A 24,391-nucleotide genomic window follows, 5' to 3' on the forward strand; every position below is an offset into this window, starting at 1 on the left:
AATAGAACATACCCTTGGCTTAACCCTTGGAGTATTTTTGAAAGTTATGTGGGAGAAGGGCTTGTTTGTTTACTTCCATTGTGCTATCTCTACATCAAACACCAAGCAAGTATACATGAGATTTGTAATGACACCATTGGTGAACATACTTATTCACAAATATTATATTTCCACCCAAACCTCACTTATTGTGAAGTTAATGTAGCCATGGACTCTAGCTTGGATGTAGAAAGATATAATCATAACTGTTGTACCAATGTACTAGTGTTAATGTATGGCCATTTTTATAATTGTGAATGAAATAACACCTAGCTACATTAATGGATTCCCTTTAATTGGTAGGGATGAGCTAGCATACCCAAAAAGATATATAATAACCGAGATGGTGGTTAAATGTGGAGTTAATCGAATGACCAACTAATTTCCTTATCCATAATTATCATTGATGGTTTGGGCAACAATTGACATATTGTTTATTTTGGCATATCATTTACCAATTGGTAATAATTGAAGCCCTCACTTCCTATGTTGTGGTTGTGAATTGGTTGCATCATCTGATGTATGATATGTGCAGTGGTCTCAAGTTGGCATGTGAGTTCATTTAAGCATTGGTTCCTCATGTGTTGATTTGTTGATATACTTTGTTTCCTTGTCTTCATTTTTCTATTTGGGGGTCTGGACTTTATGTGATTTTTCATCTTTTATATGCATTTGGTACATGTCATGAAAATCTATATGCACTTGGCTCTTGTAATGCCTCAATGATTCTTTACTAAATGTGCTTTGTTAATGTTCTTATTAAAATTATTGTCATTGTGATGTATGTGAATGGTGTATGATTTAGACATTTTGTATGCCTTGTAATTGGAAACTTGATCATTTTTTGATCAATTGCATGCCAAGCACAACACAAGAAATGCAATAGATATTTCCAAATGCACATCCATAAAAGTGCATAAAAATAACACTCTACAACATTAAAGGATTAGCACAGTGTAACTTTGAAACCACTGATCTTGGTCTCGAATTATAAGTGACATTAGCTCTAGGTGGGTGGGTAAACCCTAGTGACATGCTTGTTCTAACCGCGGAGACCATCCATTTCTTGTGGCCACTCTATACCAAGGAGTTTCTAGGTGCTCTAAGTGCATTTTGATGTCAATCTTATGAGGGTTGTAACTCAGAGCTCATGATAGCTATCAATGAAATGTTGAATACTATAGGATGGTGATGTTAAGGCCTAAAATAACCTACCTCATTTTTGAGAGATCACATTTTTTTTGGATTTAGCACAACAATCTCTCTCGATGCCAAAACTTGTAGTGTGTCGTAGTTCATAGGATCACCATAGCATAACTTTGAAAATGTTAATCTTGGCATCAAATTATCAGTGCCATTAGCTCCAAATGGGAGAGTGAACCCTAGTGAGACCCTTTGACTAGCTGCAAAGACCATCCATCATATGCGGCCACTCTCTACTGAGGAGTCTCCAAGGTGCTCTAAGTGCATTTCAAGTTTGATCTTTTGAAGGTCGTAACTTAGAGCTCATGAGGGCTACTGATGAACTATAAAATGCTATAGGATGGTGATGTTGAGGCCTAAAATAACCTATCTCATTTTTTATTGATCACCTTCCATTTGGATTTGACACATTGATCTCACTCGATGCCAAAACTAGGAGTGTGCCTCATTTCATAGGTGCACCACAATGTAACTTTGAAACCACTGATCTTGGAATTGAATTTTTAGTGCCATTAGCTCTATATGGGTGGGTGAACCCTAGTTATGCCCTTGTTCCAACCAAAAAGACCATCCATCATCTGCGGCCACCCTGTAATGAGTAGTCCCCAAGGTGCTCTAAATGCATTTTGAGGTCGATATTCCAAGGGTTGTAATTCAAAACTCATGAGGGCTATTGATGAACCATCAAATCCTACAAGATGATGATGTTGAGGCCTAAAATAACCTATCTCATTTTTGCGATATCACCTCCTGTTTGGTTTGGACACATCGATCTCACTCGATGCTAAAACTCACAATGTGCCTCAATTCATAGGTGCACCACAACATAACTTGAAACCACTGATCTTGGCATCAAATGATCAGTGCCATTAACTCTAGATGGGTGGGTGAACCCTAGTGATACCCTTGTTCTAGTTGTAGAGACCCTCCATCATTCATAGCCACCACATACTAAGGAGTCTTTAAGGTGCTCTAAGTGTGTTTTGAGGTTGATATTTTGAGGGTCATAACTCAGAGCTCATGAGGGCTATTGATGAAAAATTGAATGCTACAAGATGATGATGCCAAGGTTTAAAATAACACATCTCATTTTTTAGAGATTGCATTCATTTTGGATTCATCACAACAATCTCGCTTAATGCTAAAACTCACAATGTGCCTCAGTTCATAGGTGCACCACAGCATAAATTTCAAACTGTTGATCTTGGCATCAAATTGTCAGCGCCATTAGCTTCGAATGGGTAGGTAAACCCTAATGATACCCTTGTTTTGGCCATGGAGAACCTCCATTATCTGTAGCCACCCAATACCAAGGAGTCTCTAAGGTGCTCTAATTGCATTTCAAGGTTGATATTTAGATGGTCGTAACTTAGAGCTCATGGAGGCTATCAATGAACCATCAAATTCTATAGGATAATGATGCCAAGGCCTAAAATAACCTATCTAATTTTTGAGAGATCACATTCCATTTGGTTTTGGCATAATTATCTTGCTTGATGCCAAAACTTATAGTATGCCTTAGTTCATAGGTGCACTACAGTGTAACTTTGAAACCACTAATCTTGGTATTGAGTCATCAGCACCATTAGCTACAGATGGGTGGGTGAACCCTAGTGACACCCTTGTTCTTTTCATAGAGACCCTCTATCATCTACAACCACCTCATACCAATGAGTCTCCAAGGTGCTTTAAGTGCATTTCAAGGTTGATCTTCTGAGGGTCATAACTCAGATCTCATGAGGGCTATGGATAAACCATTAAATGCTATAGAATGATGATGATGGGGCCTAAAATAACCTATCTCATTTTTGAGAGATCACATTTTTTTTGGATTAGGCACAGTGATCTCACTTGATGCCAAAATTTGTAGTGTGCTTTAGTTCATAGGTGCACCACAGCTTAACTTTGAAACTATTGATCTTGGCATCAAATCGTTAGGGCCATTAGCTCTAAATGGGTGGGTGAACCCTAGTGACACCCTTCTTCTAGCCATGGAGACCATCCATCATCCATGGCCACTCTGTATCAAGGTGACTCCAAGGTTCTCTTAGTGTGTTTTGAGGTCAATCTTTTGAGGGCAATAACTTAGAGCTCGTGAGGGCTAACGATGAATCATCGAATGCTACAAGAAAATGAGCTATAATTTTTTCTTGCAAAGTGAAAATGAGTGCAAAGAGTCAACTAGGGGTTTGAGCATGACCATACAAGGTTGGAAACACCTATATAAGATGTGAAATGATAACATGCATTAATGAAGCTAGTTTTGTTAAGTGGATCAGTATGGGTAATCTAATCAATGTGAGAAATGTCTAGATTTTATTCATATGGATATGGTATTGGGGAACCAAGTTAAAATGGTTTGATCCAATCAAGTCTCTTAAGTGTTAGAGTAAATAATTAATTATTAATTATTTATTCTATTTACTTAAGCTTACTTAGGTAAATGCATTTTATTTATTAGTTGTAGCCTAGGAGTTTGTTATAAGTTGTTGACAATATGGGAGTTTGTTCTCTCCTAAGTCATACTTATCCTCTCACCTTGTTTGAGGACTTTCCACATCATGTGGATGTATGCTTAGTTGTCACACTTATCTCCTAGCATCTTCTAGCTTGTTCTAGGAGATTCCTTGATGCTTTTATAAGAGGTCTCTCCCTCATTTAAACAACAACACATTATATTATTACATATTGTAAATAAATATTTTCTTTTGTTTGCATATTCTCTCATGTTCGTTTAGGGTTTTTCCCTACCTCCATGCTCTTCTCTCCTTGACTTCTTTTTGACAAGTTTTTACATGTAGGTGATCTTGGGCATCTTCGGAGTTGGATTTCATCAACTCCAACATGGTATTAGAGACTTCCTACACCTGCTTCATTGAAAGATTTTTGAAGCAGTGATTTGGAGTCACAAACCCTAGTTTGTTTATGCATTTTTCTTCAAATTAGGAGAACAACAATTTTCTAGAGCACTTTGAACCCAAACAAACACTACCATTGGATCTAGAAGGCCGTTTGTAGTCAGGATTCATTTAAAAATTTTCATTTTTGGAGATAGAGCTTTGGGAGGCAAAAAAAATTTTATTCTAGGGCTGTTGTACAGACTGTACGAATGATTTTGGCAAAAAAAAAAATTAAAAAATCATTTTACAAGAGCACCACTATGGTACCACCTAGCGGCCATCATGGGGCCGTTGATGCACCACCTGTGCCATACTAGTGCTGACAATGCCACTCATGTACTACCCTTTCAACATCGTGGCCTGGCCTCAGTCTACACTCCTCCTGAGCACCACCTCTTCTGGCAGTGCCTCCCCAGTCACCAACGGTGACACCTCTGTTCTTCACTCTGATAGGTGAACTCCTCCAGCACACCACCTCTACAGTGCTCTGCAACTAGTTTGCGGTCTCCAATTTGCCCAGCTCCAACTCAGCAACCCAGTCACAATTATAGCCACTGTGGGGGTGACATGTCACATAGGTCCCATGTGGCACTTTTCCATGTCACCCTACCATGTCACCCTACTGACTCAACATTTTTCCACATGCCATTGGCACGTGGCTGCCATGTGTCATCATTTTTTCTCTAACAATCTCTAGGCCATCAAATTTAGGATAGTGAAATGCTAACATCAGCACTGCATCATCCACCAGCACCTCTCCTAGGTCAATTTTTGACCTACCTTCAATTTTATGGCCATAACTTGAGCATATGGAGGTATTTTTCCAATCTGAAAGAAGTGACAAAAAGCTAGTTCTGAGACAGAGACATTGATGCATGTATTTTTAGGTTTTTATGCTTTTTGATTTCCCTTTTCTTTGTTGAAGTCCAAAGTTCTAGTTTTTACTCTAGCTTGCATATCTTTTGTGTCCCATGTCAATTTTTTAGAAACTTTATATTTTTGGAAAGCTAGTTTTGTCGCCTTTTCAAAAATGTGGTCCTTTTCTTAGATTTTGGCCCATGCTCTTTCTATCATATTTTTGGAATTTTTGCTATATGGTGGATATCTTGAGTGTTTTAGGCCCGAGGATCATTTTCTTGGTATGGAATCCTTTTTTTTGAGTTGTACTTTATTTTATTGCAGCTTGTTTTTAGTTTTGATCATTGTAGCTATCATTTTTAAGAACTTTTATTTATCACACTGAGATAAAGTGTGGCTCTTGCATTCTGGGAATCATGAATGTTGTTTCTGAGTCAGTTTTACATGCACTATTTTTATGGGGGAGATAGTTGTTTGCTATTTTAGACATTCTCCCTTTGTCAAGTGAGTGTCCCTTCCATGACATTAGCCCCATGTAGCATCAGTGTGACCGTGCCTTTATGGGTGTTTGTACCTCTTTCCCTCTCTCGTCATTCTTAGTTCATTTGCAGGAGACTTTGGCCCACCTTTTTAGTTGCCTATCATCTCACCCTGTCTGCATTAAGGGAGGTTATTATGGTGTTCTAATGCTTCTATGGTTCGATCGTTTGTTAGTGTGAACTATGTATTCAGTGGTTGATCCTATATACAAGATGATTGTAGTGGCTGGCTACCTATGCATTTCGGTGAGATGGATCATCTACCATATAGACATGCTCGATTCATGGAGGTTCTTCAAATTAGCAGTTCTCTTTCAGATGGTAGAGTTTTTGTGGCTTCTTCATGCTTTAGTGATGCTCTTTATGATCACTCCTTGTTCTTATTTTAGGGGAAATTTCCCTAGTTGAAGGCTTCTTCAATTCTTCACTAGGTTTACCTCTTTTTGGGAGAGGATTTTTCCCATGTGGTTTTCTCTCTTTCCTCATTTTTAGAGGTCACATCTTTTGCATTTGTACATGGGTACCTAACATGGCCTTGTTGCTGGGACCAATTTTGTATTTCTTAGTTTTGTGAGCTTAAGGCATTTCCTTAAGTTGCACTTAAGGGGGGGTGTTAGAGTAAATAATTAATTATTAAGTATTTATTCTATTTACTTAAGCTTACCTAGGTAAATGCATTTTATTTATTAGTTGTAGCCTAGGAGTTTGTTATAAGTTGTTGACAATATGAGAGTTTGTTCTCTCCTAAGTCATACTTATCCTCTCACCTTGTTTGAGGACTTTCTACCTCATGTGGATGTATGCTTAGTTGTCACACTTATCTCTAGCATCTTCTAGCTTATTCTAGGAGATTCCTTGAGGCCTTTATAAGTGGACTCTCCCTAATTGTAAATAACAACACATTATCTTATTGCATATTGTAAATACATATTTTCTTTTGTTTACATATTCTCTCATGTCCATTTAGAATTTTTCCCTAGCTCCATGCTCTTCTCTCCTTGGCTTCTCTTCGATAGGTTTTTGCATGCAAGTGATCTTGGGCATCTTCAGAGTTGGATTTCATCAACTCCAACATTAAGTTGAGATATTTTGAGGTTATGTTGAAATCGAAAAGTTGTAGTATAAGGATAGTAACAAAGTGAAGTGCTAGTTATCAAAGATTACGAGTCTAGGAATGAGTTTGTGGTTGGGAATAGAATACATGGTTGAGGAGTGGACTCCTTAAGTGTGTTGAGATTAGATTTGAAGCCAAGATTTAGTTTCAAGGTTGAAGGTGGAGTTTAAAATCAGATTTGGGGTTATGTGAACCTTGTGTAGGAGGTTAGCAAGTGTTTTTATGTCATGATAGCACTTCAAATTAAACATTGCTTCCAAATTTGATAATAAAGGTTATTAAAATGTTATTCAAAAATTATTGCATTTGAATTGAATATAACAAACATAATCAAAATTAATGATATTACATAATCGTGAACAATACACATGATCCATGATAAATTGAACAATACTAGATACTAAATTAATATGTATATCATTGTGCACATAAATGACAAAAATATATATCAAAATACATTTATCCATAGACAAATTACACAAATATATATCAAAGATCATGTATTCATAGACAAAGTACACAAATATATATCAAAATACATAGATCCTTATACAAAATTTCATTGATCATGCCATCGAAATGTGTATAATATCAATGTTTCTGTAAACAATGTGGCATATGCCATATCAAAATGTGTCATGATGCATCCTATGGAAACTATACTATCTTAGGGTTCTAGTGGATGATCAAAATGTAGCCTCTTTGTTGCACTAGGTGGATCAGATGCCTCCTACATAAACAAAAAGGGAAAACCTAAAGTTAGACTACTAAATTTATATGATTCTTTGTATCTAACATTGAATTACTAAAATGCATAATGATCTTTTTCTTAATGAAAATTTATACTATTAAACTTTCATAATAAGTACTTCTCTCATCAACCTCCTCCACCAGTCAGGAGTTCTCTCGTATAACCTCGACAATGCTTTTACCTTATTGATTGTGGCTTGTGTATGTTCAAATATGTTTGTTAAATGAATTTACAACTTAAAATATGACATTATAATTCATAGCATGCTAAATTTATAACATATTTAGTCATGAATTCAAACTACAACGTACTAGTTTAAGCTCCTCCTCAAGATATAGTGGCTACATCATCAAATCTACAAAACTTACTAGGAGTCTCCTATGAGATACAAAATAGTAGTTGATAATATCATGGAAATCTATTTTAAATTTATTTATGAAGATAAGGAAAATAAAAAATAAATGATACTTATACATACAATGGGGCTCTTCGTGCAAATGGAAATGCCTGAGCGTCTATGATGTGAAATCTGTATGGGCTCATCATCAATAGCCATGCCCTATATAAAATAAAGAATGTAATTAAATTTCATTACCACAAACATTTGACAAGAATGCATCAATATTTAATCAAATAGAAAGCACCTAATTACCTTTCCTTTGTTAATAGGTGCTAGCTTATCCCCACACTTTGTCCCCCAAGAACCGATGGTACTTGCAAGATAAAATTAAGATTAGCAACCATATATGATACAATATCAAATAGAAAAAATAATGAGAATAAAAAATAATGTACCATAGATGTCTCAAGGCCAAATGAAATGGCTGAGAACATGGCATCATCAACTTGTCTTAGCTCCTCCTTGGTCATCAACTACACATGAATGAAGATCACATACATGTATAAGTCAGTATGGCTTTAAAATTAAAATTAATCTATTGTAAAAATTAACTTTAAATAACATGTCATAACAAAAAAATGTATACTCTTGTCGACACAAAAGGAGTCCATGCCTCTACATTCCCCTCCTCTCTCGCATCAGGGTTTGTAGCTTCTACACCTGTGTTTGGTATATCCTCATCTAATGCAAAATGATACTTAGGAAGATCACCTATGGGATGCAGGCAAATATTAATGCACATAATGCAAGTGTGAGGCACACAAACGTGTGATGAGATAGCCGATGATGAACTGGCACTAGCATCATCAACACAGGGAAGCAAGACTGACCTAGTCTAAGATATCAATAGGCTACTCAGTCTATGAATGGCTCAAATGGTTTGAGAGCTAGCCTCTATCATAATATTAGGATGTTTCACTCAAGGAAGGGGGGAGACATTAGTAGGGGGGACAACAGTGCCAACTTTCTTCTGCTAGGAAGAGAGTTATCAAATTTTGAGTTTCAACACAAATTCTGCATATAATTTTCTAAGGAAATAAAATGGCACCTCTAAATTGCTATGTGGAGGGATATCAAAAACTATCCACCAAAAATCCCAAAAGATTGCACGTATAGCATCATTTGTGTACTATTTAATCGATAGTTTGGGTTTTTTGCGGTCAACTAGTACACTAGTTTTTGGGTTTGCAAAAAGGCTAGCCAAATCATCTTTGGTTATATTGAGGGCCACAACCTCATCATAGTCCAATCCATCATCAAACATCTCATGCATTGGGTCATGCCAACAAAGAGTCATATTTTTTTGGTTGGTAATGGTTTCAATGTTATCCACTATGGTGTTTAACATTGATAACATTGGAGCTAATGCAGGTACATTATTATATGTTCTTCGCAAAGCCATCAATTGGGTGAGATTTTCAATTATCAAATTCTTGATTCAAGGATGGTTTTGAGGGGGTAAATGATCATTTGGTGGATAGTTTTGTGGGGGCACTAGATCATTTGGTGGGGGGTTATGAGGAATAGTAATCCTTGCCTCATGGTCATCATTTTGATTAGTCATTCCTATTAATTTGCAAAACATAATTTATATTAAAAAAAAACTAAATTTTAATAATTTCTATCAAAAAAACTTTAAATTCTAACAAATTCAACTAAAACTAATAAATTTATGATAATTTTTTTTAAATTTATATTATAATTGATTTTAAAAAATAGAAAAAAACTACCTTATATCATGTATCCGGTATAAAACCCGATATCTGAGCCGCTAAGCAAAAAATAAGACTGTGAAAACAACCCACGGGTTATCTTTTTTGTTTTAATTAACACTTGAAAGATATCAGATATCCAATATTATATGAAATATCTGATATAATATCAGATATCTAATATCTGTTGTTATTATTAAAAAAAAAAAGACAGCCCACAGGTTGTTCACAAAATAAGACTGTGAAAACAACCCAAAGGTTGTCTTTTATTTTTTTTAATAACACTGACAGATATTAGGTATTTGATATAATATTGAGTATCTAATTTCAAATTAGATACACGATAACGGTTGGGCCTTACTTTCTAGGTTTGCTACCTAGATAGGTGAAAAAAAGTCAGAGCAAATTTAGAAACACTTTTAGACATTTTCAAACTCTATTTTTTTCACATCACCACTTTTTGGCACACCATGATCCTACATATACCTAGTATACAAGACAAACTACTTAGGAAGAAGATAGTGTCTCCACTTCTTCAATACTTGAACTATACCATAAAACTCATAATCATAAACATAATATTTTCTTTTTGCAGCATTCAATTTCTCACTAAAATAAGCAATATATATACCATCTTGACTAAAAGAAAACCCTATTACTTTATCAGTAACATTGCAGTCTACTTTAAACACCTTCTTAAAATTAGGAATTGCTAAAATAGGTTGCTCTATAAATTTTTATTTCAATAGATTAAAACTCTCGTCTATTCCTATAATCCACTTGAATTATTCCCTATCCCCTCTCATTGTTTTAGTCAAGGGTCCACAAATACTGCTAAAAACTCCTGTGAACTTTCTTTAAAACCTAGCCAGTCCATTAAAAGATCTTACCTTTATCACACTCTTTGGAGTAGGTCATTCAAGGATAGCCTTCACTTTCTCTAGGTCCATTTTTAGACCTTTTGTTGTGACTACAAGTACCAAGTATACCAACTCCTTTACAAAACAACACTTCTTTAGGTTTATCAACAACTTTTCTTCCCTCAACTTATCAAACACCTTGTGACTATGAATCAAATTCTCCTCCCATGTCTTACTAAAGATCAAAATGTCATTTACATAAACAATTACAAAATTACCTAGAAACTCCTTCAGTACCTCATTCATGAGCCTCATGAAAGTGCTTGGTGCATTGGTTAGCCCAAAAGGTATGACTAACCACTTGTACAACCTTTCTTTTTTCTTGAAAGAAGTCTTCCACTTATCACTTTCTCTAATACAAATTAGATGGTACCTATTCTTCAAATCTATCTTTGTCAAATACTTGCCTCCACTGAAAGAGTCCACTATATCATCCATCCTTGGAAATGGAAATCTATACTTGATTGTGGTCTTGTTGATAGCACTAGAATATATGCACATCCTCCATTATCCATTCTTCTTTGGTGCTAATATGGCTGGTACAACACATGGACTCATACTCTCTTGAATCAACCCCTTCTACAATAGTTCATGAACTTGTCTATTCAACTCTTCACTTTTTGTTTGTGTTCTTTTGTGCACTGCCTAGTTTGAAAAATTGGCTCCGAGAACCAAATGCATCTTCTGACTGATATTCCTCATTGGGGGAAATCTATCAGGTACATTATCTAATACAATATCATAATAATCTCCCAACACATTTACAACTTCTACAGCCACATCCTCTACTTTTTCTTTACTATCTTTTGGAGTTATAGAAAAATACATTTACTCATGCTTCATACCTTTGAGAAACTCTTTTCCATCAACAAAACATATTCTAGTAGCACTACATACCTTTTCTTCTTTATCCTTCAACGACTTCAACTTATGCCTCACTCCATCCTTGGTTAGAGTGTAGGTATTATCTCACCCATCGTGTATAACATGCTTATCAAACTACCATAGCCTACCCAACAACATATGACATATGTCCATAGGTATGATATCACATAGTACCTCATATCCTAGTAACTTCCAATCTTGAACTTTACTAAGCACTTCTCATTAACTATGACCTTGTGGTCATCTTGCACATAAGAATACAATATGGATGTGGTTATTTTTGCCTCTTCAACTTTAGCTTTGTGACCATAGTTTTGAATGCTAGATTATTAGTACTTCAATCATCAATGATCACATCACAACACTTAATCTTTACATCTACACCTTATGTGAAATAAGATCCTTCTTTGATTAGGTTCATTCTCACCACTTAATAGGACTCTTCTATTTACTAGGACTTCTCCTCTTTTGGCATCTTCAAAATGTGATGATCTGGCATCATCATCAACATGTGCAATTCCTTGGCCCTAGGAATATTAAAATTCTCTATGCTCTTCTTCTCTGTAGTGAAAACATTTCCAATGAAAGCATCCTCTTTTAGATCCTTGTCTACTGCCTCTTCCTCTCTGATCTTTGTTATTCCAATCATAGAAGCGATTGGAAATATTTCCCATTTCATTCTGACTACTACTTCTAGCATCATCCTTATTCTTTTGATCATCATTTTAGTTGCCATAAGATCATCTACCAAATCTCCCACCATGACCTCTTTAACTATTCTTGTTGTCAAACCTCTTGCTCAACTTCCCCTCAACTCTTAGAGAAAATTAGTATGCATTCTTAATAGTGTTCATTCAAAATAGAATTAGCTCATCCTGAATACTCATCCTTAATGCATTAAGATAAAGGGCCACTTTCTCCCTATCACCTTCTAGATGGCTAGTTCTAATGAGAACTTGGTAGAAGTCTCCAGTATACTCTTGAAGAAATTTTCTTTCTAGCTTCAACCCTTGCATTTTCTTCAATAGATCAAGCTCATAATCTAGAAGAATGTGTTGTCTCTTCATCTTAGCTATCATCGGATCCCATCTGGTGAGTTTTTCCTTTCCCTTTATATTTCACCCCAATTGAATCTCTTACCACTAGAGCTTTGCATGTACCTTCAATTTTGCATTTGCAAAATTGACCCTATCAGGATCCTCAATTTCTTCATACATAAAGTACTCCTCTAGTTTGTTGATCCAATTGATTAGCTCCTTTGGGTTAAGATCTCTCAAAAATGTGGGAACCTCAAACTTAGGTCTTTTTCCAATCTTGGAGATGGCCTTAAAAAGCCTCTATTCCTTTAGGTCTACAACTGTCTCTACTTTGGCATTTTGTCCTTTGTCCTCATCCTCACTCTCATTTATTGCGGTAAGATTTATTCCACTGCACATTTGTTCTTCCAATGCTCGCATTTGTGTTTGGAGGGCTCTAAAACCCTCAAGTGTAATATCTATAGCTCTTCCACCATGCTCTCTCCTTGGAGGCACTTTCATGCTTTTGTTGAAACCCTAATCCAAAATGTGTCACAATCAGTGATCTGTCCACATGCTCAGCCCAAACCATAGCCCTATTGCGAACTATCTCATAGTCAATAACCTATCCACACACTCAAGAACTCTAGCCCTAATACCACTTGATGAAGGGTACTCCCCTTAATACCATAAACCATAAATGAAACAAAGAACCAACAATAAATTTGAGAACCAAAATATGCACTTTTTAATTTCACTGCAAATGAAAAATTACAGAGTCCATAAGTACAATATGCTAACACACATGGGCACCTTCATTACAATAATCTACAAAACTAAGTTGTGAACTATGACCACAACTATCTTAGAAAATGTTTGAGCCTTTCTTAAATAGGTAATTTTATGTTTCCCAAGAAGGTTCTAGACAATGAAACTTAATACCTAAGGCCAACAGACCCTAACAAAACATATAGAGTTAGTCAAATACATCTTTGACATTTATTTTAGAAATTTTGGGTAGCCCAACTTTGGAAGGCCATAACTCTTGAACTGTTGGTCTGATTGGCTATTATGACCACTTTTTAGAAATGTCAACTCTTGATCTATAGGCTCAAATCCACACAAGCAACCTTCTATCAAGTTTTTAGACCTCATCTAGGAACTCTAAGGCTTCCAATGGTGAGTGTAAAGATTTTTCTGCAAAATTCTCCACCAAAAATGCACAATAACTTCTTTGATACTTAATCTGGAGCAATGAGTTTTTTTATGGTAAGCTTATAACTCTAAAAAAAACCTTCACGTACAGAATGAGAACATCCTGAGCTCATATGAGAAACTTACTAATAATAGAAAGTTCTCATAAATAGTAACTACCCTGTCTACTAGTACTTGTTAAAATAGAAAAGACTGAAAATAAAAATAGTTTTGGGTGATGCAAGGTTGGTCTCACACCCAAGATGCTCCTACATCATATCAATAGCCTAATTCCAATAGGGAAGACTAAAAACATACAAATGTAATTCTATAAGAAAAGGATGTATATCCAACTTATGTATATCTCTACACAAATCACTAGTAATTATTCTATAAGGTCATCAACAAAATTTGGTTGATTATCTCCAATAAAAGTGGATGAACTTATATTTATACAAAGAATAATACTAGTTTATGATGGAATCCTTCATGACTCTAGGTATACCTAGGAACTAAATACTAGATCCTCTAAAAGTTAGTGAGTGCAGTAGGTTGATTCAATAATGATTTGTTGAGGAAATATTGTGGCTAAAAATAACATAACAAATAAAAAACTCCATTCAATTTTAAAGTTAATTGGACAATGGTTTAACAAAGTAACCTCAAACAGTCGTAAGACTGGAAAATTTTGGTCCTCTCCAAATTAGAAACAATAAGGAGTGGAGATATTGGTATAATCTAGCAACTAAAAATTCTATCAAAAGAAAATCATAAAATATACCAAATAGTATGATATTGGTGGCAACTAATATTGGGATTAAAAAAGCCTAGTTCATTAGTCATGTAGAACCATTTGTAACACTCATTGAGTATCCATAAAAATGCTAAAATTCCCTCCTTATAATGGGATACTTCAAGAATATTTAAATAACCATAGACAACCTAGGTAGCATGTGGTAATGAATCATCTATACATCTCCAAATATGACATCTCTCTATATTATCATTTCAATCATAAATATTTGTTGATGTTTGATAGCTCAGTCGAATAAACACACACACACACACACACACACACATATGTATGTATGTATGTATGTATGTATATATGTATGTATGTATATGCATGCATATGTGTTCTTTTTATATTGTGAGATAAGACCATTGTTATGTGTGTGTGTGTGTGTGTGTGTGTGTGTGTGTGTGTGTGTGTGTGTGTGTGTGTGTGTGTGTGTGTGTGTGTATGTGTATGTATGTATACATACATACATACATACATACATACATACATATATACATACATACATACATACATACATACTAATGAATACACATGTCCCATGAAGGGACATGGGTATTCATGGCCTATTTTCTCTCTATATAAATCTTAAAGGACATTTCTTTTCAAATATATATATATATATATACAAACCAAATATTAAGGGAGTCTTATTACATATATAATTGATCCCCAATCAAATCAATATGGTATTAGAGCCAGATTTCAATACAAACCCTGAAGGAAGTTTCTCAATAAAGAAACTATAAACTAGTAGATGAAATGAAATAGAATTGAGAGCATGTCAATTACCTACATTCAAACATAGAGTTGATGTAATCCTTGAAGAAAATTGCAAAAAATACAAGGACCTAAATTAGAAGGAGGCAATATGTTCCACTCAAATGAAAGAGATTGGACGATTTTTGCATCCCCTTAAGAGTTGGTAAGGAAACCTATTTTGGAGTTACAAATGATGTGAATTTCTCAAAGCTATGTTAGATGTTTTCATGTTTCTACCATATCATATGGTTTTTTACCATACAATAGTATATTGATAAAGTTAAAGCAATAAGGGAAAAGGAAACGTGTAAAACCTGCAAGTAGGAAAAGTTATTCTATATGTTGTCTTCACATAATTATGACTCTCAAATTTGATTTATACTTAGCTTATAAGTTGTGTGCTCACAAAAATGTGGAGTATCTTCAAAGATATATGAGTAGCCAATAAAGATGAAGAGAAAAGAGTGTTTTTGTTTTGATATAGCTCTTATCCATGTTCCGCTCAAGATACATATGACCTATTCTAATCATGATGAATTCAGGACACATCACCAAACTACATAGTCAACAATATTCAAAGGTCATTTTAGTGAGATCAATAAATGGTTCATGGCTTTGCTAATAATATTCATTAGAGATATGACACTAAATAATTGAAAAATTTACACTATATTAATGATATTGAATGTTGTATGTTTCCTTATTGACCCTAAAGTTTGGAGCCTCATGGTAGTTGCCCTGACGTATGAGAGAACTAAGAAATTATAGAAGTGTTGTAGTTTGAAATAGCTATAGAAAAACCATTAAGGAGAAATGGTGAATGAATTATAAAGCCCCTCACTATACAAGCACTATCTCTCATAGGCACCATGAGAGAGGATAATGGGCTTTGATGCATTATACATAAAATGGAGATTAGTTCAGTAGGTAACATGATGGGCCATTGTAGGGAGATATGATTTCATGTGACCTTATGAAGGGAAGGACTACATTTCCCTTAGTCGTAAAACTATAATGTATCCCAATACCAAAGTAAGTGGACATTTTAATTTTATATATATATATATATAAATATAATAAATAAACTAGTTCTTAATGGAGGATCCTATGCAAACTTAAGTTGAGCACATTCTAGTCTAAGCATTGAGACCACGTTGTATATGGCTGAAACGAGATATGAAAAACATTATTTCAAATTAGTTTGACATTATGAAAATATTATATATATTTGAATTTATTAGTATATCTTCATTGTTATTATAGAATATATATTTATATTTGAATTACTGAATATTTATATATAATTAAGAATTATAATGTGATTCATTGGAAATATATTTACATTATTATTAGTAATAGACGTGAGTTAAATTATTAACATTCCTTTTTGAATTATAAGTATTGTTTATCTTGATCTTTTCCTCCAAGAAAGTTATTGCAAGAAGAGGGAGATTGGCATTCAAAAGGAGGCTAAGATTTTATTAGAGAAAACCTTAGAGGAGAGGGAGCAGATTGATAATATGATTTACTCAACCTTCGGTGATCTTGAGCATATTGATTCAAAGTGAGTAAACTATGCTTTGATGGATTCTTTAGTGACCAATAAATTATACTAGTCAAGAGGGTTCTGATTCATGAATATACCTTGTGACTATTTGATTTTAATTGGCCTATCCCCTGTGTACATCATGAAGAGCTAAAGACTTCCAGATGATGTCACTTGTATTTGCAAAAGTTGGTGTAAGGTGATGATCTTATAATAATTTTTATTATGAGATGAAAAAAATTGAGCATATGGTGAAGGTCTTGTATCTCAACATTTAGGGAGGTTGTTACTCAAAGAGTACTTGGTGAATATCATTGATATTTTGGAGGCACATAATCTTGATATCAGATGTGATATCAAAACTAATTTTGAGTACTTGGTGAATATCATTGATATTTTAGGAGGTCAATGATCTTGATATCACATGTGATATCAAACATTTTTGTTGATCAATTCATGAATATCATGTATTATGGGAGACTAGTACTCTTGATATCAAATGTGATCTAAAACCTTATTTGGGTACTTGGTGAATATCATGTGTTGAAAATCTAGAAGCCCAATACTCATACTCATGATATTGAATGTCATATCAATTGGTGGAAATATCTTGAACATATCAAATCAGATATCCTTAAAATTGGTATTTGAAATATTTTGTTGAAGTAATATTTGTTCTTATGTTTTTATCACTCTAAGGTAAGAATGAGTATTGATGTGCTCACATACATACATATATATATATACACACACACACACATATATATATATGTATGTATGTATGTGTATATGTATATATATATATATCTATATATATGTATATATATATGTATATATATATATACATATACACATACATATATATATGTATATATATATATATATATGTATGTATGTATATATATATGTATATGTATTTATGTATACATATACACATACATACATATATATATATACATATACATATATATATACATATATATATATATATATACATATATACATATACATACATAGATATATATATATATATATACATATATATATGTATATATGTATATATATATATACATATATATACATATATATATATATATATACATACATACATATATATATACATACATATATATATATATATATATATATATATATATACATACATATATATATATATACATATATATATATATATATATATATATATATATATCTATACCAAATATTAAAGTAGTGTTATTACATCTCCATTCATTCCCCAAGAAAATAAACAACATTAATTATCCCAAAAAAATGAGATGATTTGTATAATGGTCCAAACTACTCCTATGATGTGGTTCACACCATACATGAAACAATTTGATCTGATTTTTGTGGAGAGAGAATGGTGACAACCCCTCCACATTTGGCATTATGGTTGAAAGAACCAAAAATAATTTTCCATATAACATGACATGATACAAAAAATAGGATGAAGGTAATGTTAAATTTTTGAAGTAAAAATATAACCATTCCAAGATACTTCTAACTAAATTGCACATAGCATACATTTTAGTTATATACATTAGATCTTGAACAATCCATGATATGAAATTTATTCCATACTATCATTCATTAGACATCTTCATCCCTATGAAAGGAGATTCTATTTGGTACAAAATTTGAATCTAGATGGAAGGTACGGTAAAGATCCCCTAGAATCACTTGTTATTTTCTCATAAGCTTTTTCTTCTAAGTCATCACATCCTAAAGGGTTGTGAGAAAGATGCAAGGAAGAAAAGTAACTTAAAATCAAGGATGTTTTGTAAGGAGAAAAAAAACCATTGTGTGAGGAATAGATTACTTTCAAATCATTTCCTAAGAAATGGGGACAACCATAATTAGACAACTGCATTAGTCCCTCATGAAATAGGGTTGAAAACACTCTTTGTGGAAGAATAATTTTATGACAAATTAGTGTGCATAGCCTACTTAGCTTATGAAGTGGATGCAAAATCTTACTTTGAATAAAAGATACAGAATTCTCTCCCTTATGGAGTATTATAGTCCATCATTAATTTTTTGTGGTCTTGTCTAGGTGTGACAAGAAGCAACCTCCTTCAAAAGAGACATTTTCCTAGGATTTGTAAGAGGGAAATCCTTAATTTTATGCTCTTGTGATTGGAAGAAAAAATATGCTTTAGGATATTTTAATTACATCACATTCTATAAGAAAAAAATTTCAACAAAATGAATCTCAATTAATTCTTTGAGGTCCTTGGATAAACCACTTTCAATATACAACCTCTTTGAAGGACAGGCACACAAAATGTTGTTTTGCTACATGTAGAAAACTTTACCAAGAGTTTGAGCTATATGTGAATTAGAAGCTTAAGATTTTTCTTTGTTAGTCATAAAAAATTCTCATGAGAAAGGGTGATGCAATGAAAGAAAGGTGTACCTCCAAATGAGATGACCTTTCCCCCAATAGATTACCAAACAACATAAATTTAAGAATAACCTGGCAAACATTCAGATCCAAAATAATGTATATTATCATAATAGAATCATAAGATTTACATTCAACATACCTAACTACAAGGCCTTCTAGATTATGACCAAAAATATAAATTATAGTAATAGTTTTACAAGACCTTGCAAGATACAAATAACTCCTAGCTAGCATAAATCTACAACAATGCAAAAATTTGGTAGAAAATTCAAAAAAGAATCTAAACTTGTGCTCACAAACCACCTATCAACCTTCTTGTTTCTAAGCCTGCACTTAGCTACTAGATCTTCTAAAGTTTTCTCCTCTTAGCTACTCTATGCTCAACTGAATCATGGTTCTAGAAATGATAGACCCCCTACTTATACTAAAGTAGGTCAGAAGTTGTCCTAGTATGATTACATTAAATAAATTATCAGGCCAGAAGTTAACCAAACAAAAAAAAAATCAATTTAAATAAATAAACACTTAGGACAAGCACTGACTTTACAATGCCTAATTGAATCATATCACAACATAACAATATGCATCCTTAGACATATGCCCACACATCATCCAACAATCTATGCCTAAAATTGCACAATTAAACTTGCATACATCAAAGCTCACATAAACAATTTCTAAAGTTCATCTAGGAAATAAGGAGCACAATATGAAAAGCCAGAAAAAGGGCTCTAACTTCAACACGATCCATCTAGTCCTTCTGTACCCATAGGAAAAGATTCACCAATATGCCTCCAACATAACCCTAATCAAGCAAAAGATGAGATCCACAAAATCCAAGCTTGATATTCCTACAGGATTGCCCAATATTCATAGATCCTCTCACATTAGACACCCCAAGTGTAAATGTAATGTTCTTAGTAACTGGAAGAACATCTCGTAAGATTCAACACATAAAGCCTGACTGGGTTCTTCACATACATCTCTAGCACCACATCAACTTTCACACTCATTCCTTTTTTCCACTGTTGTAAATATCTTTCTTGCAATAGGAAATTTTTTTCTCTATTTCTTCACATCCTCTTCCGCTACACCACAGGTCTATTTCTCCTCCTACCAAAACTTAGGTTTCTCCTTCCAAGTTTTACATTTTGCAAATAAATCAAGGAAAGCTTCCTTCAACTCTTCTTATTAGTAAATACATACTTGACACAATCATGTATTTTCTTGCAATCATATTGCTAAGGTCTACCAAGTAATATGTTATAACTAGTCATATCCACAATATTGCACAACATTTCATCAACACACTACCCAATCTAAAATTTAACAATACACTATTCCCTCACTTCCAAAGAATGTTGATCCTACAACCAATTGATCCTATAGGGACAAGGATGTCTCACTATCTTCAAATCTAGTTTCTTAACCATCTCCTCAACAACTAGGTTATCAGTACTACCAACATTGACAATCATATTCTAGTAATTACCTCAAGACTTACAACAACTATTGCATAAATTTATCCTTTGATAAGGTTCATCCAAACAATAATTTATAAACTAGCAAGTTATCCTCCATGTCAAGCTCATTCATGAAGTTCTTATTCTCATTCACCACAACAACTCTTCTATCTCTGACCTTATGTTCAATATTATGAAATTCAAAATATTTATGTCCTTCCTCACAAGATTTGAATCAAGTACCCTTAGATACACATCTACATATTTGTCTTCTCTTTCCTGTGGGTTTGATTTGCACCTCAATAACATTTTTGGTCTTCAGTAAGTGTTCCTTATTCTCCTTCCATCAAGAATTACATTGATATTTTCTATTCAACTTCTTGTATTCCATTAGAGCATATCTATAATCATCGTCAACTCAATCAATATTTAGGATGGCAATCACTTCCTAAATATTGAATCTCAAACCATTAATATGCATATCCACCCTTTCCTTTGAATGTTCTCTATGTTTAGATGAAATAGTTAGTAATCATCAAGAATAAACTTAGGCTTCAATTTTGTTACCCTCAACCTCCACCTAGTGATCTTAAATTCACCTTCTTCCTCTCTATCTCTTGGCAATTCTTTCCACCATAAAGTATCATGTCCTTTCAACTTATTTCATGTCAGCCTCACTCTTAGAGGATCACCCATATCCTTCAACTCGAAGTAGTCTTCTAAATCGCCAATCTAATTGATCAAATCTACAAGATTCAAAGTACCTAATAAATTATAAACATCCATCATATGCTTCAACTTCAATCGAGCTTCAGGTCTATCCATTTAACTAGTTGTGTTTTCCACAAATCTCTCCAATTGAAGATTTCTATCTTCTCCACTATATCCAACAATATCAAAGTATTCAACAATTTTTTCATAGCCATCTTTAATACACACATTCCTTGGCACACTTTGTATAGCTCTCATGATATCAATGACCATATCATTCTTCATTAATTCCATCTTGTCTTTGAAATATGATCTAACCTTCTTTGAAATCTTATTCTTCGTAGCATCATAAAGATCTGCATTCAACCTAGGATCTAATCTTATCACAAGCATCCTTTCATCAACCTTATGCAAAAAATCCCTAATACTCACAAACCATATCAACCCAAGCTCTAACCCTACTTAATATAGTGCAAGACACATTTACCTCCAAAGTAGATGACCAAGCCTAAAGAAGATAACCACACAACTGAAATATAACAATAATTGAGAGATTAAGGTCCAAAACAAAATATATTTTCATAATAGAATCATAAGATCCACATCCAACATGCCTTGCTATAAGGCCTTGTGGGTTACAACTAGTACAATAAATTACATTAATAATTTTGTAAGATCACATGAGATCCAAATAAATCCTAGCTAACCTAGAATTGTAACAATGAAACAATTTGGTAGAAACTCCAAGAAAGAATCTAAAGTCGTGCTCATAAGCCACCAAGAAACCCTCTTATTTCCAAGCCCATACTTAGCATTACTTATACAAAACCAAACCACATGTCATCCTAGCAAGATTACATTAAATAAACACTTACATTTTAAATAAAATCACAAGCCTCAAGTCTATAATGCATAACTAACTCATATGAAAACATATTATTATGCAACCTTATAAATAGGACCACACACCATCCAACGGTCAAGACCTAAGACCGTACAAGCCATCTAGTAGGTCACGAAAACAATCTCCAATGTTCACCAAGGAAATAAGGAACATGTTACCAACATCCACCAAAAGGACTCTAACTCCAAAACAATCCATCCAATCATTCTACTCACATAGGACAAGGTCCACCAATATGCGTCAAACACAACCCTAACCATGTGAAATAAAAGGCATCCAAAATCCAAGCTTGATGCTCCTATAGGATTTCCCACTACCCCAAGATGCTCCTACATCAAAGGTTGAGAAACCAACAAAGCGGAATGGACAAAACAAGGATGATTCTTGAGGAAATTGTGCAAATGAGATGATTTTCCTAAACCAAACAAAATAATCCCCTGTTCAAATTTGAAATGCCAACTAGACATATACCATGAGGGGTCCATGCTCTAGTACTACAAGATAGTTTTAGAAGGCACATGATCCCCAAAATAACCTATTAAAATAAGGCATGGAATCAATTCACACACATTGTAAAAATTGAGTTATTACCTCATGGAAAACATTTGACATAAACTTGTGAAGACATTTTCTCAGTTAAACCATGATCACCCAAAGGAAAAATCCAGAAGGAGAAAAAAAAAAACTACTAAACTAAAAACTGAAAAATGAAAAATTAGAAGCCACATATGTAAACTCTAATATTACAGAGTAGAAGAGAATTCATCCATAGCCTAGTAGAACATTCTTCATCTTGATAAATTTCATCTCATTATAATATGATTTTAATTACAATTGAACTTAAATAATCTTTTGTTTCATTTAAATAGATATCAGTATGCCTTATGTAATCTTATCTCTCTTGATATTTGAATACATAAAAATTTAGTGTCGCATCCATCCACACATTTTACATACATATGAATATGATTTCTATGATAATTTAGGTTTACTTGTCGTGCCCCTCCTCATGGTTAAATACTTCCTTAGGTTATGAGAAACTGATTGGACTCCTGAGCTACGTTTATACCAAAATCTTTATGTATCCAAAGTCACATGGCAAGTTTACACAAGACAAGACAATATGCGAAGTGATTGATTGATGGTAAAGATATACAAGGAAAAGGAGTATATCAAGAATCATTTACAATTCTCGTGTCCCCGAAATGGAATCTCCATAGTGGGTGACAATATATTAAATTATGCTTTAATATTCATACCAAACATCTTTTAAGATGTGCTTTCCTACAATACATTAAGTAAAATAGCAAACTGAATATTCATTTGTTCAATGATAAGGCAACAAGACTCTTAAAAGTCTAACTGGCAATTACTCAGAGTTCGGCAATACTTTAAGCACGCAAAGGTCACTCAAATGACTAGTTAGTGGCTCAGTAGTCAAGTAGCCTCACACATTGATCGTTGTGTGTTCGGTAATCTAGTAAATTGTGTTCGAAGGATTCATTTCTAGATATGTAGATTCATTGTTAGTACCTGCCTTTTAAGGCAGGGACTATAGTTCTCAGTTGAATATTTGGTATTAATATGTGCTTTGATAATCGTGTCATTCTTCTATTTCTCAGCTAATCTATGGTCTGATTAAATATTTATATTAAATAGAATTTTTTACATTTTAATTGTCATTGGCACATTGGAAATGTTCATTTTTCTGGGCAGTCTTTTTATTTTTTGTCCGGATAAATTTGATTAGACAGATGGAACTGTGGCATTTCAAGGATGGGAGACGTGTCTTTTTCAGATCATCTGGTGTGGCCTTGTGCATGAGCTCCACCTGCTTGCACAAATAGTAGGCTAGTACAGACGTGGCAATAAAAACATTCTTCACAAGAATTAACATGAGGGTAGAAGTGGCGCCACAAAGCAATTTTGTGCACTTCCTTTTTCTGGCAGCCCTGCAAAGCAAAAGCATTTGGCTTCCACAGAGAAAATGCCTCGTGAAGCCTTACTGCTCAGGCTCAGGGTCATCTTTGGATTCTTGTAATTTCATTATAAGGAATGGTTTATAAGTTTGATAGTGATGCTGAATGCAAGTCACAGGCAAATTTGGATGCAGAGTAGTCCAAGCAAGTTTTATTTTGTATAGTTGAATATAGAAAGATTTTGTTTTAAGTTTGTAATTAAACATTGATGGACATAGGATGAGGAAAAACAATGTATAATATGTGTAAATACTCCTTTGTTTGA

This window comes from Cupressus sempervirens, chromosome 1 (assembly GCF_028749045.1).
Source record: "Cupressus sempervirens isolate cs-2001-9-10 chromosome 1, ASM2874904v1, whole genome shotgun sequence".
Classification (NCBI taxonomy): domain Eukaryota; kingdom Viridiplantae; phylum Streptophyta; class Pinopsida; order Cupressales; family Cupressaceae; genus Cupressus; species Cupressus sempervirens.